We start from the raw sequence: 18,319 nt of genomic DNA, 5'->3' as shown, positions 1-18,319 counted from the left end.
TAATTTCTTATTCGAAAAGCTGGTCACTGAATTTTTTTAGAACCCTAATATAATTTTAATCGAACTTTTTCAGACAGCATTACGTTCGTTCAATAGTATTTTATATCGAAGATTCATTTTCCTTCGAAACTCATACTTTATCCCTCCCTTAAGTTTTCAATTTATTAGAATACCTGGACCATCAACAGAAACCCACGGGAAACAAAGAAAGATTGATAAATAATAACTGTCGGATTAGACATCAGCAGCAAAGTGATAGGATCTTCTAAAAAATCTAAGGATACAGGGACGGGCATCACAAAAAATGAAAACGTTCTCTTATTACCCGGTGATCAGTCTCGACGATATAATTAGGGGCGTAGTCAGGGGTTGCCGGGAGCGCAGCGTAAACAGCCTTTTTCGAAAAGCTCTCCACAGCTGCGCAGGATTTCGAAGACGAAGGCGATGTTTGCAGCATCCCGAGTTCGCGGGACCTGGTGTTAAGTAACACGAATTGCCGATAGATATCTTCCAGACATCCAGACACCCAGACACCCAGACGAGTCCTTCGGGTCCTTCGAGTCCTTCGGCCTAAGGAATGGTCGGTGGATAGACGTGGTGGGTGTGCTCGAGGAGAATAGAATACCTGAGGGAATACGAGTGCAACGGGATGCGTAGAGGCGGACGGAAGGGACGAGGACACAGGTGCGCCAGCGGCCGGATCAGGACGAAGGCGCCAGGACTCGCAGCGGACAGCCTCTCACACCGTTGCACACCGACCCGGCTGCACAAGGGGATCAGGTAAATGCCGCCAAGGCCGATTTTTTCACCCCGCGGGTCTCATTCGGGGATCAGGAGGCTCTCCCTGTTTTTTTTTATGCTCGGCTTTTGACGCGCGTTGATTTTTATTTATTTATATGTTTCGTTTTTTTTTTTTTTTTTTTTTTTTTAGTTTTATTATTCTTCGGGATTAAGAATTTAGCCCTCATACCAGCTTGAGGCATCCACACGGCTGTCGTCTAACCCCAACGGGATGGTCATCTCAGCTAGAATTTCTGCCCTGCGGGTGCTCGAGGACGGAATTGAAAACCTCTTTCCAATGTACGATATTTGAAAAATGGAAAAAGGGTGGGATGGAATCAGTCAGTTCGATTTTTATGCTAGATTATTTTCTGATCGAGTTGCAGTCCTGTAAATAAGGGTTCATTCGGTTGGAATAATTACAAGCTTTGATCTTTTGCATTAGAAACTATCTGATGCGGTTGATTTTCTTTAGTCGATCTGTTATGTGGATTCTTATGCTAAGAAGAAATTTGAATCACTAGAAATGTTCGAATCCTTAGACCCTTCAATTGTAAAAGTTCAAATGTCAAATTTCTTGAATCTCCGAACTTCGAAGTAGTTAAATTATGGTCTTTTTGAGACAATCTGTTTTTCAAATTATACATTTGCCAAGCGTTCGAATAAGTTTTACAACATTCACTCGGGAAAGTACCGAACTTTCAGTGGATGTAATAAAATGTCGGAATTATAAAATTGTAGAATTGTCTGAAGGCTGCTTTTAAATTTTGAATCAAGTATTCCATTTTTAAGACATTATAGATTGTATGGATTTCCAATGTTCGTTAAAACGATGCAATAAAATAACACATCAGAAATTCTAGATGTATGGAAAGAAAGTGTAATTAAGAGATTCGTTTAATTACACAGGCCTGCGATGGTTTTATCCTGAAAAAACTGAGTAGTAATTTCGGAAGATATTAGGTACGAATATATGAAAAAATATTTGAATAATTCTATCACGTGAATTTTCTGATAATTTTTTTCTGTTTCCTAAGGACTACAACAGTTAACTTCCAATTTCCGTGTTAATTATATGCACTAATGGCAGTGTTGATATTTAAATATTCTTCTACCCTCAGTAGTTGTTGTTTACGGCGATTTTAAGCATAATATTTAGAGCTACGTAAGTACAAGTGAAAAAAATTAAACGAAAGTTTTGAAAAAAGTAGAAAAAGATATCAGAAATAATGCTGCTCATTTTTTAACTAAATATTCAGTTCAATATTCATTATATTTTGTTTTTTCATCAGAATTCTTCAAAAATAAATCTCAATGTGCTGTAAAAAAAGTAGCGCTATATTTTAATTCAACATAGTTAAATACCTTTAGAAAAAAGTGTCGTTAGTTTAAAGAAAAATAAAAATTTATATTTCGCAGGCCTGTGTTATCGTTTCCTCCATAAATCAACTGCACTAATTTCATCACCGTGTATCTCGTATGATAGAATCTTTAAAAATGTGACAAGTGAACGAGATAGAACTCGTTCCCGACTCGTTCAGCAAAAAACCTTCAGGTTTTCTCACAGCTATAGAGGAAATCGCGGGATTCCCGATAAGTGCAGCTTACAAATGTCACTAACCCCGAAAGAACCGTTGATTATCGTAACAGGACTGCACGCATAGCTCCGGAATAGAGCGAGAGGGTTTTCTCCCACGGTGGCGAGGCCTCGATACCAAAGCGGTCGAAATATCCTTCCGAATTCCGTGAACAGGTAATCCTTGCGCATCAATTAAGGGGCACGGAGAGTCGCGTGATGACTAGAATGGAGCGGTCCGAAAGGACGGAGGCAGGCGTCCTTCTTCGCCTGGGAAAGACTCGGCGGCCGGGTATATAAACGTTGGTGAAAACCTGTCCTGGAATAATTTTGCCAAAATTATGCAGCCACGCGCTGCAGGCGGAGCGCATGCACCGGGAGCCGCAGTTTTGTGACAGGTTCAAGTTCCCGGAGGCAGCACCTGAAGCCTCAGAGACGCAGACGGGACGAATGCACGCGAAGGCAGGTGAGACTCGGTGTCTCGTCCTTTTGCTCTCGGCTGCCAACCTCATTAGCCAAGATCGCGCTGACACTCGATTCGATAAGGAAACGTCCCGAGGCGTCGCGTCGCGTCGTCGAAACTCCCGTGCGCATCAGGACCGGAAGGATCCCTCCGAGCCGCATCCCAAATATGTCTTTGGGGAATTCACACGGCGGGTTTAATTGGTCGAATAACCAACGGCGTTGGTATTGTTTCCTTTTACACCTCTCGCTCGCTAACCGCGCGAAGAATCGTCATCGTATTAGGCATCCTCAACGCCGTTTTCAGCTGTTGGCTCAATATCTTAAGAACCGCGCGTCCGTCGTCGCCTCGAGGCTCCCGGGTGAAATCGTTATCCTGGGAACGCCGCCCATTGCAGCGGTCTTAATGGCTCGTTGTACCTCCTCCGGCTCCTCCTGTAATCATTAAAATATCCTTGTATTTACCCAACCATCATCCGCTGCCCGAGGTCGAGGCTCATCTCTCCTCCACCTCCTCCTCGTCGCAGTTTCAACTATACGCCGCTACTTTCAGTCAAGGATTTTACTTGACGCGTCGTCAAGGTACACCACCTATACGAGCACTTGACCGGGAGGAGTGCAACGGCAAACACGACACTTTGGAAACAACCTCCTTGCAGCATCGGCGTGTGCCTTTCCCACGCCGCCCACGACCCCCAGCCCCAGTCTCCTCACCCGGAGGAGAGAATCCTCCGTCTCTGACCGACGACGACGAGAGCCTTAGTATCACCGCCTCGGCGTCAACGACCCGACGATTCTTCGTCAGGACGGTTTGGAAAATGCCGTATTCCTTCGGGCTTGCTGCTGAGCTATTCCGAGTTTTCGTCATTTTCGAAATTTTCAATCCATGATTTTGTCAGGGGTTTGAAGTTGATTTGCGTTTTTCGAAACCACCGCGAGTATAGTGAAAACTATGACTCTTGAAAGAAAAGGTCGTGCACCTAGACACAAAAGAGTTTTACATCAAATTTATAATCGCATTGGAACGGAATTCACCGTGTTCCAACATTGATTATCGATTCTATTTAAAAATTGATTAGACTCCTAATATTTAACGAATCACGTGAACAAATATCCAAAAGATTGACGTTACCAGAGGGCGAAAAATGATAAGGTTTACGGTCTGATCTGATTGCTCTTAGATTCAGACCGTACAAAAGAAAAGACGTGGGTATAATATTTTTGGGCCAAAGTTCCGTACAAGTCAGACTTTGAAGTGGTTTTAGAATCCCGTCGAGTTCGGCGCGTGCGTGCTGCTGCCTGAGCAGAGAAGAAGGCTAGCATTAAAAAGTTTATTGTAGTAATTTGTGTCTGCGGAGTCGAAGAGGTACACCAGGGTCGGCTCCCACGCCTCGCGTTATGTGATAATGGACCACTTGCGAGCCACCGGCCACTGAGAATGGTTAGAAATTTTTTATAAAAAATGAAAATAAACAAGTGAAAGAATAAAAAATTGAAAGAAAAAACACTTGTCTACCGTAGTTACGTCTCATCAGCGCGATCATTCTGCCCCTCGAATAATACCGGCGCAACGCCCAGGCAGTGCCCACGGCTATACGGATACCTGGTAAAACATTTACGCTTACACGAGTCAACGGTAAGGCTCCAAAAATCTTGCGCGAAATTTCACATCTTCCCACGCTGAGTGCTCGGTTCTTGGAGCCCTCGATCCAAGACTTGTAAAGCCGCGAATGATTAGCGAAATCAGAGGCCGAAAAAAAGCAGCGATGACTCGTCTGCTTCAAATTCTAGTTTCTACAGATGTATAATAAGCTGCACGCAGATTATTATTTTAATCGTTTTTCATCAAATTCAAGCATGCAAGTTACAATTATTTATTTACTCGTTTCACTTTTTTTCTTCGCTGTATTAGTTATATGAAAACGAAATTGCTGGGTTAGATTCAACGAAGTCTGTTTCTAGACCTAAGAATTGAAGTTGTTCAGAAATATTATTGGGCATAGATTTCAAAAGTAAAGTTTGTTCGATTTATGAGTGGATAAAAAATACTTTTTCAAATTATTAGCGAAATGAATTTGAAACTTTGCCGCAAGAATATTTGTTTACGTTTAATTTGACAAATGAAAATGATCACTTGTCGTTTAATTTAATAAAAAACAGATTTGGACGAGTCAAAATTCCATTCATGTGACGGGTTAATTTATGTACTCAGAAAAAAGTTAAGATGTTAGAATTTCCTGCTCTTTGATTATAGTCGAGCGGTAACTGACATTCTGAAACAGGTGTAGCGGAGACAGTCAATTCCTCGACGAATGGAATAATAAAGTTGAATAAAAATGTGAGACGAGTATAGAAGAAGATACCCTCCAATTAGTGATGCGACACTTGAGAAAGAAAGTTGTTCCAGCTTCACACTTCCCTGATAAAAATAGTCGGACTTCTTTATGGTGTTCGGAGCGGAGAGAGACGACGTCAGGTGTCGAATGCGGCAGGTCTCTTCCTTATTTCTTTAGAGCTACGTCACGGGGTGGAAACATCGCGGAATGAGAAAAATACGTTTCCTCCAAACTACCGGAGTTAACAATCTATGTACAAATCTAGAATTTATATTAGGCATTAAAGGCCGGACAAAGGGATGCGATCCGTTCAGCTGTTCCTGCATGGTTGTGTCCATGTTATACCCACGCCACGTATATATACGGTGCGAATGGAACCAGCAAGTGGTTTCGGGCACCTGCGCGTTTCTCTCGACGTAACAATTAAGACCGTATTTCTATCAACGAATTGCTTCGCGCCACGCTACCTGTACAAATCCCTGTGTATGGTCGGGAGGATTATGGACACTCGGGTATGAGGGGAACCCACGTCTATACCTAATTCCAAAGCATCCGCCACCTTGAGCTAATACGTATCCTGTTCCGAATAACTTAGGGTGTTGCGCAGCGGGTTTCCTCCAGAGAAATTCGTTGTATGATACTCAGCGAAGTGGTCGAGAACTTTCTTCTTTTTACGTACAATCGGTACTACCAAAAGCATATGTAGACTGTGGTGGTGCATCGCTTTTAGCAGTGTAAATTATAACGACACTTTCTACCTCACTGACTTTTTTTTATTTTGTAATATGTTATTGAAGGTGAAATAATGTTGGACACGCTTTTTTGTACGTACTGGTTTGGCACCTTAAAGGATAAAAATGATCCAGAAGGTCTAAGGGTAGGATTAAACCACCGCATATATTGTCGACTTTTTATAACGAATAACGCCTAATTGGTTTTGTTAAAAAATTTGACGCTATTATCGAGAAATCTTGTATAATTGACTTTTGGGAGTAGACCTTTAATTATAACGTGAAAAAATACTTGGGTTCTACAACGCGTTACAAAATGAAGACAATCGAGCAGGTAAACCTCGAGTACTTTTCCCTTCAGAAATTTTTTGACGGTGTACAGAATTCATAGGGTCCATTAATGTCTATCAGCACATTCTACCGGAGTTATCGCTCCGTACGAGTACACGACCCTTCGATGAATGATGACGGGTGTTGACGTTCTTCAAAATTCCCCTCAAGTAGCAAGTCGAAATATTAATTGCTGCCGAAACGTTATTTCCGAGCGTGAAAAAAGAGAAAGGAAAAAACATGAAAAAACGAGTTAACCAATGATGCAGCGGTGCGACTTCGGCAACGGAATCATGACAGCAGGTTTGGTCGAACATTTCAACAGACAGGCACACACGTGGTGGAGTGAGTTTATTACGAAGGCTCATAACGTTCACTGGAAATTCGACGTGTCTTGGACAGCGTTAATTTCTCGGCGTTAACTACCGGGCGTGACCGAAGCTGGAGAACGACGCGTATCTGCCGGTCGTCGGTGAGTTAATTGGCTCGCAATTTTCCCGACGACCGTGCAGGCCGGGTTCTGCCTTTGGTAATCCGACACTCTCGACGACGGATGCCTGCGCTGGCAAGGAGGCTTGAATCACCGGTGAAACGTCGGGATCCGGGTGGCCGCTTAGAGGAAACACCCATTCGACACACACTGCAAGGATGCTGGACGCCATGTGCGGCTCCCAAAGCACGTGTTGAAGGTTTTCAGAATTTGGCAACAAACAGGAACTGCAGTTCGACCCCTGTAAAGACATCTCTGCAGGGTGGGCTGGCGCCACGTGGTTGAAATATTGCGGCCAAACTTCCCTCCGCAAGGTCTGGGGTAAAGCAAGCCGAGAGGGTAGCTGTGGGAAGAAATCCACCGACTTAAACGGTCCGACATATTATGTATATATTAAGATTCTGTCGAAAGATAAGCGTTTTACGTTACGCGGAAGATCAAGCTCAATTGATTTTTCACTTCAAAATTTTTTTTTTTATTACTTACATCGGTCATAATATCAATTTATGTCAAAAAGGAGAACAACACTTGTAATATTAAGTCTACAGTTTATTTTTGTGGAGTGTATCTGACGAGTTTTTTTTATTATTAATTCAATCCCATAAAATAGTAATAATATAATTTAATATGAACTTTTAATTTAGGAGTATAAGATTCCCGGTTGATATTATATATCGTTGTGTTATGGATCGTGATCTTTGTGTTGATAATAAATGTCAGGAATTAAATAATAATTGGATGGTTGCAACGTGTTTCTTCAAATATTAAAAAAGAAAAAGAAAAATCAAGTGAGCGCGATCTTCCACATAACGTAGAACGCTTATTTTTGATGGAATCTTTTTTTTAACCTAAACTCACTCCTTAGGGGATGCCATGGTGGAAAATCGTACATTTTTTTTCCTGAACCACCCCAGTATACATATACAGACTCTCGTGGATATGGGACCCAGTCCCACGTGGAGAATGCCCGAATAGTTCGAAGGACACTTCACGTGAGCAAATATTTATCTTCGCGGAAGTAGAAGTAACGGAAAAAATGACATTCGCAGAAAAAGCATCGAGAAAAGCGCTGCATCGAATTCTGAATGGAAATTCTCGCCACGGTTTACGGCCACCGTCTATGTCATCTAAGTTTATTCTGGCTACATTCGTTTCACTCGTTGCAGCAATTTTATACTTTATAGCAGTCGAGAAAATTTATGACGCAAGGAACTGGTCTTGTAATTGGAAACTCGATACATCCCACCAGTTTTGCTCTCTTTTTTCGGTTACATTCCATTTTAGAACAAATCCAGGGTATATGAATTAGTTGTTAGGGATTCGAAAGAAAATGCAGCAATATTGTAAGCTATAGTGACTCTGGGTCGGAAAGGATCGTTTTCATCGTCAAGCACATACAACCAACTTTGAAAAACTATTTGATTTCAATTTCAAAAACTGGATATTAAAATGTTGAAGGTTAGTCTTAGCTAATTTATCGATTAGGTAACAATTGGTCACTGAAATTATCCGACCTGATTAAATTCTTGGAGAATTATAACCCATCAAACTTGCAACGAGCTCTGTCATCCGGATACCCGTTATTCACTTGTGGTGGACGCTATTTAGATACCGTTTATCACGTATCGCGTTTCCGTCTTACTGCACCGTGCTCAAATTACCTCTTGGAAATTCCGTCTCTGTCACTCATCCGTTTTCGCTCTCTGCTCCGACTCCTGCAAGTTGTCAACGGTATCGCGTGAGAAGGATCAGGATCGGGATCACTCGTTACTGTAACACGTGGCATCCTTCTTGCGGATGGGAGCCTTGATGCGCAGCCGGGACTGACGATGCTACCTGTAATCTGGCGCCGGTCCACCGGAGGATCATATTCCTTGGGAACCCACTGAGAGTAGCTACTACGAATAATATTATCTGACGCCGTCGGGTCACGGCTTTGAAATTATCCCGCGAGGCTGCTGCGAGGTCTGAAAAAAGTCAGGCCACTTGGGAACCTGATTCAACGATCCTGCGGTTGATGCAGCGTTGCTTATTTTCAGGAGTGAGGAGAGCCAGATATTTTCATGTTTATATTTTTGCTAAAGAACCTTCTACGTCTCGACGATATTTTGATCTCTGGAACGAAATTTTGCGTCTTATTTCACCGAGAATAGCCTGGTGAAACAGCAACTGTATTGAATCTGCATTCTACGTGAATTAACAACTTACCGAATAATATTTACTAATACTATGTACATAGATAGAATGTTTAGAGAAGTTTGAAATGATCATGCTTTGTATGTTAGTTTCTCCTCCTATACTCACAAACAAGAATTCATCGATTTGAAAAACAAATTTGCAGATCAAATGTGGCGAAAGAAACGTGTGGCTAATCGTATGAATAGAGTTTCGCTTCACAGTACAAACTGTTGTTTTGATCACTTATTTCTTGAATTGAAACAAAATTTTCTTTCCTATATTTGATCATCGTATTTAGGTAACGTCAAAAAAGTCCCTTTTTCAAATTATGTAGGCTTTGAATTTTTCGGCTCACGGTATGCGCACAGATTTGGCTTTTTAAATTAATGTAACAGAGATTCATTAGCGGATAAATTCAGTTTGAACAATCAAATTTAGTTAGCAATAAAATAAGCAGCAAAGTCAAATATCGAATAAAATTGATTTATAAATTGAAATGAAAATATTAGTTGTAGAAAATTGAAATTGTCTACCAAATTGCGTGTAGCTATTTTTTTAAACATAATTCTCCCAAACCAACAACAACTTTTTGTGGACTTGCCAAATCCTCTCGAGCCGCGTCGAAGTGTTTTGGTCGTGTGAAAATATTTTCTTTACACCTACAGAATCGTCGCAAAAAGTAGACCCTAAGAAACATCGTAACTGAAAGTGAAAACAACTATAATTCTTCTTATTTTATAAAATTTTTTTCATATCACCCACCGTTGATCTGACGTAGAACTTTTTACATCGAGAGGAATTGATAAACTTGGTTGTTACACAGTCCTTAAGTACAATAATTTTCATTGTGTACCAAAACCGAAATTACAAGTCTGGCTAAAAAATGAAAATCCGTGCAACATGTGACCAGAAAATCTAGTAAGTGTCACTCGTACGAAATTTTCTTCCAACTATTGGAATAATTTGATGTTTTTGGAACAACAACAAGTCGACGTTGACTCCTTGGTCAATCGAAAAAAATTAACTAAACTAACAGATTTAAGAAATTGCAATAACCCGTAAGAAATGTAATACTTTTAACTATAATAATGACACTAGACGGTTGCTCGTACCAAATTTTCTCCCAATTTAAACAGTACTTAAATCATCATCCCATCAATATTCTATCGACTAGAATTTTCCTCCTTGAACGAATGGATTCTCTTCCACTCTCCAGTGTTCTAAGCGTGGCTGGATGAACAATTGAACAGCTTATATCCGATCATTTATTTTCCTCCACGCAGGGATTTTTTCATCGAGAGTCCAACCCCGGCGACCAACTGTCTGCGGGCGGGTTGGGGGTGGAGGGGTGGGTACGCGGTAATTGAAACAGCACGTGTCTCGTGACACTGGCGAGAGGGTGGAGGAGGGGGTGCACTAATGGCGGCGTTGTGTTATCAGGGTGAGTACCATCGGGGCTTCAGGTTGGGCTGGGGAGGAATGGCACATGCGTTGCGTACGGTGCGGGTGTAGTCGATATCAGCTTTTGATTTAGGCAGAACCACCCTCGCCCCCTGCGCCACTTTACCGTCACCCACATTCCCTCTTGCCTGTTATTTCGGAGGGTCCGATACGCGTCGCGTTGCGTTGTAATTTCCATGTCACTTCGACGTTCAGCTGGTACGAACGATGCCACGTCTCCCAAATTAATAACAAGGATGGCAGGACAGCGAGTCGAGCCGAGTTGCACGTCCTGTCTGCTGTAATTGGTTGTATGGTTTTTTTTTCTACTCGGTTTCGCTTCGACGATCTGCTATTTCGAATTGTTTACACCACGGTAAGAGAAGAAATGCAATAAAATTTATAACCTCAACCCGTATATTGCATCCAAAAGTTATGCAAAACTGAGTAACTTAGAAATAGTAGTTTACAAATTGATTGCTGTTCGCTGTTCGAGAATTTATCAACTGTTTAATGTAACTGTACGTTACCGAACGATAGTTAAGACATAATTTATGTAATGGGTTCATTTTTCCGGATTTTGTATTTTGAAATTGTATATTATGCAGTGGGTTCAAATTTTTTGCCAATTTTTAATATCTCACCGGTGTAAAATTTGTATAATATAATATTCGTATATAATGCAAGGAAAAAAAAAATAATAATTTGAAATTCAATTTTCTTTGTTTTTTCTTTTTACTTTTGCGAACACTCGAGAGAAGTTTGTTTCTCTTAACAGTTGCAACCTACTCGACATTTCCGATGGAGCGGTTTTCCGCGAGATTCTTTCTTCGACTAGATACATAGAGCAAACACGTTTTCGAATAAAATATTTAAATGAAGGTTTTTCGGTGTAAATATATACGTACGTACACGTACACCTACATATACCGACGTAGCGATCCCTGAATATATTTCAAGAGCAATCTGGCCTGGCGCCAGGACAGGCTGAGTTACCGCAAGCATTCTCATTGCTCCTGCAGCACATTTTACTTCCAAACCGGTGCGGGCGTGGCGGTAAAAACGATTCAGACAATTACGGACGGCCCACTCTTCCATCCCCCGTTGTAATAAAGTCTTTTATACTTTCTGCAACCGCGTTTCCTGCCCAAGAAATCCGCACAGACAGCGGCGGAATGAAAGGCGCGCAAAGAAATGAGACCCGATAAAGAATCCGATGCATATATAATAATTGAATGCATCTCGGAAACTTTTTAACGTCCGTCCACCCTTCGAGTTTGATCAAGAGTCTTTCGTCCGCAGCTGAGTAACTGAACACGGGATCGATAAAGCCGGCGATTCACACTGTTTGCCTGCATCCCTCATTACTAACCATCTGGCTCTTCGGTGAGCAGATAAATAGCCGCGATTCGTAAACTGTGTTTTAAAATTAATATCGGTTGGGTCCACTTGCAGGTAGCAATTTTCAATCTAGACCAAAAAACGAAAATGATTTTAAACGAAGATGTCAAAATCTAGTAAAGTACGCAGGATTTTTCACAAATATCAATTTTTACAAAAATCCTGTCAATTTGAAGGAAAAAGTTTTTATTTCACGAAAAAATCGGTTTAAACGCCAGCATTCGAAACTTGCTCTCAAATTCCCTGTGAATCGGCATCGTGAATCCTCTCGTAAAATCGATTTCGACCATTTAAAAAATGTATCCTCACACACAGACTCCTGGGTATCGTTTTTTATAATTAAGAACGCATTTAAGCTAACAAAAAAGGCAAAATAACAAATTTCAAGGCAGTATGACCCTTTAATCAAATTCATCGATTTTTGGCCAACCAACCACCAAGCTTGGACTTTCGGTGTAGCTGGAATTTGGCAGCCTCGTCTCAGCGCGTCATCGTGTTACTGACTAACTCAGGGTTGAATATTTCGCGCCACGTGGTCCTCCACCCCCTGTGCACCCCCTTTAACCCCTGGCCCGTAGGCATATGGCGCTTTAATAATTGAGGCGGACATTGTCGCAGATGGGACATACGCCGCCTGGTTTGCCTGTCAAATATTTAGAGATTATAAAATATACGATAACATATTGTATTGGAACCGTCCGCCGATACGGCTAATGGATTATCTCCGCGGCTTCTACGTTACAAATGTAACCGCGGTTTTTTATACACGAGCTTGATACCATCACCACGTGTGAATAATGCTATCGACTTTTATTTCTCTGTATTTCATGGGAGAAGAAAATTTATAACGTTGTCAAAATTTCAGAACTTCTGAAGCCTGATTCAGTTCATCAGCTTCATAGATTACAGATACACGTGAATGATAATATCAAGAGATAAAAATTATTTTAGAGAGAAATTAACGCAGCTCTACATGTTGAAATGAAAAAGATTATTCGTGTAAATATTTTCGATTCCCTTATTATATTAATTCAAAAAAACAAATTTCTTGTGAGACTTATTATATACGATCACAAACATTCTTGTTTCTTATTCGTCTTGAGTAGTAAGATACCCATTGTGTTTTCATTTTAAAGAAAAGAGGTCAGAACTCGGAAACAGTTATCCTAAAACAAAGTGAACGGTGAATAGAAACATGGAATTCAAAGAAAAATAATCACCACGTGACGAGGGTCCCGGTACGTGTTACGGCAGAAAAACGGAAGTCAGAGAAGAAGCTAGTTGGGTTCGAACAGCTGTGACAGCTGTTGCATTTTTCACGTAATAAATGACGTGATTTTGTGTTTCTCGAGTGATCTCAAAGCTGTTCAGTGTTTGTAAATTCAGTAGCAAATATACGCTGATTGTCTGCTGAAACGTTAGGAGGAAAAAACTCAGAGGCGTGTCAAAATTAAGACAAATATCTGTAACGAAACGTGGCGTTCCGCTCGGCTTGTTATTTCCGTCTGCACAGCGGCAGGTCTTAAGGAGGTTTCACAACTTGAGCGAAGATGATGCCAAAATTCTCTTGAAACATTCTCGTTGCTTAGCTCTAATAAAAATAAGTTTATATCAAATTTCTCCTACCATTTTCTCGACAATTTTATCATCGTTTTTAAACAGTCGATTTTTCTCTTCAGCCTGCTAGTCGAATTACTTTTTTCTCCACTAAAAAATGTCTTCTTCTAACTTCTTGGTTGGAAACATCTGCCGTACTTTTATTAATTTTTTCTTTCGAACCGAGTGAATTATAAGAGCAAATCTATTTCACGGCTTCTGAACCTCTTTAAATATCTGGTCACGGTATCACGGCGCTCTGTCGCAGCGAGTGTGACCTTTTCGCTGAACACGATATTAATTGTCCTGTCTTTCCGGATTCCTGCCCGGGTGGGAGGTTCAGCCAGGTGTGTAACCGGAGTGAGTTAATTGAGACGGATGTGCTCAACCCTTTCGCTTGACGGGGAGGCGAGGGGCGAGATGCGGGGCGTCGTTTGTAAAAGCGTCGTTTAAGCTATCAGATGACGCTCCTCGTAAATTATCACTCAGCGCACTAAAATTCCGATTAGAAATCCCGCACCTCGCGCTACCTTGCACCGATTTCCATAGCTTTCCTGAATTACGGGTGATGTGGAAATGGCCTGAGACTAATTTCTTTTTTTTTTTTTTTTTTTTTTTCACAGATACTGGAAAATTTGTATCACGTCTAAATTTCACACGTAAATGATAACATTAGCAAAATCAACACACAATGTTAACATAATAAATTTCAATACACGTTATTCTACAAATGGCGTTCCTTCAAGTTCATTTGTACAGGTGGTGGCCAAGTAATTTAAATTAAATTAAATTAAAACGTACGAAATTGACAATCAAATGTATGAGAAACGATGCTGTAGAAGCGCCATTTGTAGAAACGGTGTATGTGTCAATTTATGTATTTATTGAAATAAATTATGTTAAATTTGTCATGTTGTGTAATTTAGACGTGTAATTCGAAAATTCTATTTTCTGTCCACAGCAAAGTAAAATTTACTTTTTAGTAAGCTACTTTTTTCGCTTAAATACCATATGAATATCAATTTATTCTTGTACCAATATTAAAATTATCGCAATAGTTACAAAGTAATATAGTGCGAATGAGAATCATAATAAAAAATAAAATAGTAGTAATAGACACTAGATTCTCGGGTTGTACCTAGAAAACACATTTTCATTTTATACCACTTACTTTATTTTTCGAATCTGGTAAAAAATTAATACAGTTAACAGCTGGTCAAACTATAACAAGAAATTTTCTACGTGTGTATAAATGGTCTCGTGTTATATTTGCAGGCAAATATCGCAGGCTTGTCACGATGAAAGTGCCGCGTTTAATCCAGTCTAATCTACCCTCTTGATGAATTATATCCAACAATTTGCCGAATGCTGTAGGACTGTCGGTATTAATGTCGGTGTCATTTATACAGCAGCCGCACCGACCCTGCAGGGACGCAGGTGTCCGACCGGACAAATTGCACCACGCTAGAAGTTTCCCCTAATTGCGAAATATCCAGCAGGTGTGGCGCAGAAAAGGTGCGCAGATCTTTTCCCCCTTGTATAGGCGGAAGAGGCAGATTTTTTTCAAGCGTTCAAAATTGCCTTCATTTTCCGTCGTCCCGGAATTTTTTTCTTCTTCTTCTTCGTCTCAATGTCGTCAAATATTGTATGTCCAGTTTTTGTGTTTGTTTCAGTCATGTTTCATACACAACTTATGTAGAGGAAAATCAGTCTATTTATTAGGTATCGCACATCTTTTACCCTGATCTTTATAAATTATAAATTTGTAAATATTTTCAAAGTTATCACGCAATGAAATCTAGAATTGTACTAAAAATTTCACTTACCTGAAAAGAATAATTTTTTGAGATGTGTCCAAAATGTTACGAGCCTGCTTTATTCGCACGCGTGACTCTGCACACACCTAAAAAGAAATATGTGCCCGTATGACACATAAAAATCAAGCTCTAACGTCCGATAAATTACTGTATATCTAAAGCATGACGTCCTTGAGTGGTGATTCATTCTCTCTCCCAAAACCGTGAGAAATTGTCCCCATTTTTAACGCTTAAGATCTGCACGTGACTCCTCCTCAGGGGTCGGTGACAACATACTAAAATAGAAAACGAATATCACTGGATTTTGCCATTAGAATTTCGGGCTTGCCGATTCCAAATCTGGCATTCAAATTGCCAGGTTGAAAATAGAAAATCCAGTTTAATTTGTGTCGTAAGAAACAACGAAAAAGAAAAACAATTAAAATTCCGTACGATTTGAAAATCAGTACCGGTTTTTTTAATGAAAAATAAATCGAATAAGAAGTGATCTAACGAAGTATAGAACGACTAAAAGAGAAGGAGAGAAAATGACACAAAAAACCTAACGCGATTACGGTGCACTGAATGTAATTGAATTACGGGCTTCGGGATTGGAGTTTTTACTGGCAGATACAGCCTACAGTGACTTGCACAATTTTGACAGCTATCAATGAACGAAATATCCCGTATTTACCCACCTATACACACTAATTCACACTTAATCCCGAGATTTGTGCTGGAGTTGAAAATGTTTTTTTATTTTTTCATCAATTCCACAAATCTTTTTGTCACTGGTATTGTATTTTTCATTCTCCTCGTTTTCGTTTCGTTTTTTTTTATTTATTTTTTTTTTCATTCAACGCAAAGAGCGGAGGCGTCAGGCGCAGCGAGGATTAGCTGATTGGCGTCGGTGAGGCCATCTGCGTCGCGTCCTCGACCCTCTCGGTGGATTAGTACGCGTCAAGTCCCTGCACATGCCTGAAGCACGCAGAGGCTCGAAAGCGGGAGAACACTCACTCACAGGCAGCGTCGCGACGTCTGGCGCAGTGTGCAGCTATTATATCGTTCGAGAACGACGAAGACAGCTGACGCAATCAGACTTATTATCCCCGTGAGGGGACGCGGCCGTGCTGACGATATCCCCTTTCGGCCGCAGGACAAGAAAGGGGCGTGAGTCCTTGCAGGATTGAAAGGTCTATACCCACCACCCCCGGAAAAGACTTTCCCGCTGGGACCTCGCGACGTCAGAGACTCTGGGGTAATCTCAAATTGGTCAACCGAGGAGAGGATCGGGATCAAACAGTGAACTGCATGGCTATGGAATCGTATAGGGGACCTCAAAATAAAAAAAAAAAAATAATAAAAAAAAGAAAGGCGCTACCACTGACTGAAACCCCAACAACCACGCGATTCACCTTCGGGTTGCGTGAAAGCTTTTCCATTACTTTTCACCCCTGGCACGTTTTCCTCGTAGACCATTTTCTGAAACAACGGAATGGTTATTTGTACGTCCGACGCAGCCTACAAGTCCTTGTCATCCTTACGTGTCGTTCAAGATTTTCTATTTTAGTGGCCGAAAAGAAGAGTTCTTAGTGCCATTTTTTTTTTGGCAGTTTTATACACAATCTTTGATCGATCTTGGTCAGAGCCAGATCGAATGTTGGTGGATCAGTTTATACCTACATGTATGTATATATCTTTTTCCTTTTTATCGTGGATGCAAATTTCTGATGTTACAGTAGATTGAAGATAATCTCACAGAGGATCTATGAATCCCTAAAAAAACATCCGGTCCTCTTGTTTTGCGCTGCTGGCCCTTTGTCTCGTGGCCCTTTTCGCCGCGTGCCAGAACAAGGCTCGCCTGACAACAGTTTCGGGGTCTCTACTATCTGCTCTTTGGACGACACACTGCGCTTCGGGGGTTGAAGGGCACCGCAGCCGGTGCCTGTGGGACTCGGTTCACCCTGTTGAGGACATCTGGCCGACACGCACTAACTTTTCCAATGGCCATGCCTGCGCGTTTCTCTAATACCCTTAACGCACCCCTATCGTCACATATGCTTAGCAGACACTGCAGTGTAATCCTGACGTTCCTGCAGCCCCTTATTTTTTCCCTTCCCTTTTCTGTTCTTGTAGAATGCACACATAAACTTACAATTTTTGTTCCGAGATAACTACAACTGGGTTCTGCAAAGGACCTTGCCTGTTCCTTGAAGGACTCTTGACGTTTAGTTCCTACGCTGTATGTTGTTTGTAAAAAAAAGTTGGGATTTGCTCTACTTATTTTTTTTTATTTTACATTGTACGGAGAATTTGACAGAAGTGCATTGCAAAAATCATGATGAGCCTCCTGATAAGGTCAGAGAGTGGATACTTGCGCGAAAAGAGATATATATCGGTTCAAGGATCGACCAGCCCGTAACTGAGCGTACAGCGACCCAAAAAAGTTTTGGAGGGTTTAAGGTTTCCTGCTTTTAGGCTTATCCCAGGTAATGCGAAAATATCTGGGAAATAGCTGACGGGCAAAATCTAGTCGGGCGGCGGAGAATGTCTCAAACTCTGCAAGAATTCATACTTATCCAGGCTTAAGTCTACCTGACTTTAAGACTCCTAGACTCCAGAATTTCACATAACTTCGTCGAAACGAAGGAATCCACACTATATATTTACAATGATTATTCAAACAGACTTACGTGAAATAAAAAATCCCGAAGACTTCAAATGATTTTATGTAAATTCAAATGAGTTTCAACGTTTCACACCAAGAGTACATCTGACCTCAAGAATAATCAGCCCTGAGGTATAAATCGAACGACTGTTCAAATCACAGAGGAAAATTTATACTCTTGGTTCAGAAACATCATCATCTTAAGGAATCTCGATATCGCTGGGTTCGAATGAGAAGCAGTGAACTTCCGGAAAGAATGCTTCTCATTTGACCCTTCGAGACAAGTGAGGGAGTATAAATTCACCTGTCGCATCCCTACAGCCAAAGGTTGAACGATCAACAAACCTTCGCCAGCGGTACTAAGGGGGCGTTAAGGCGACCCCAGTATTTCCTCTGAAAAAATACGTCGGCTAGATCTAATTACCGGGCGTGGAAGCCACCCTCGAATCTATTCTAGCCTCCCTCTCTCGGAGGTGGTGCAAGGGACCGGGTGTGCTTCCACGTGTGCCGGGGGCGCTCCACGTGTCTCATTGAC

General features: G+C 41.1%; 1 protein-coding gene across 2 annotated transcripts in view; it reads left to right on the top strand.

Annotated features, from left to right (window-relative positions):
* The window catches only part of LOC124412813 (protein atonal homolog 8), a 79,246-nt gene that overhangs the window by 26,262 nt on the left and 34,665 nt on the right, over nucleotides 1–18,319 (top strand). Inside the window, exon 1 of one of the 2 annotated variants that reach the window (XM_046892973.1) lies at nucleotides 569–780. The exons of the other annotated variant lie outside the window; for it this stretch is intronic. The gene's annotated coding sequence lies outside the window, so the exon portion shown is untranslated. Of the gene's footprint in view, nucleotides 1–568; nucleotides 781–18,319 lie in introns of those variants that run through there. 2 annotated transcript variants of the gene reach the window in all.

The sequence above is a fragment of the Diprion similis genome, chromosome 2, assembly GCF_021155765.1.
Source record: "Diprion similis isolate iyDipSimi1 chromosome 2, iyDipSimi1.1, whole genome shotgun sequence".
Classification (NCBI taxonomy): Eukaryota; Metazoa; Arthropoda; class Insecta; order Hymenoptera; family Diprionidae; genus Diprion; species Diprion similis.
This window is presented reverse-complemented; position numbering and strand designations above follow the sequence as displayed.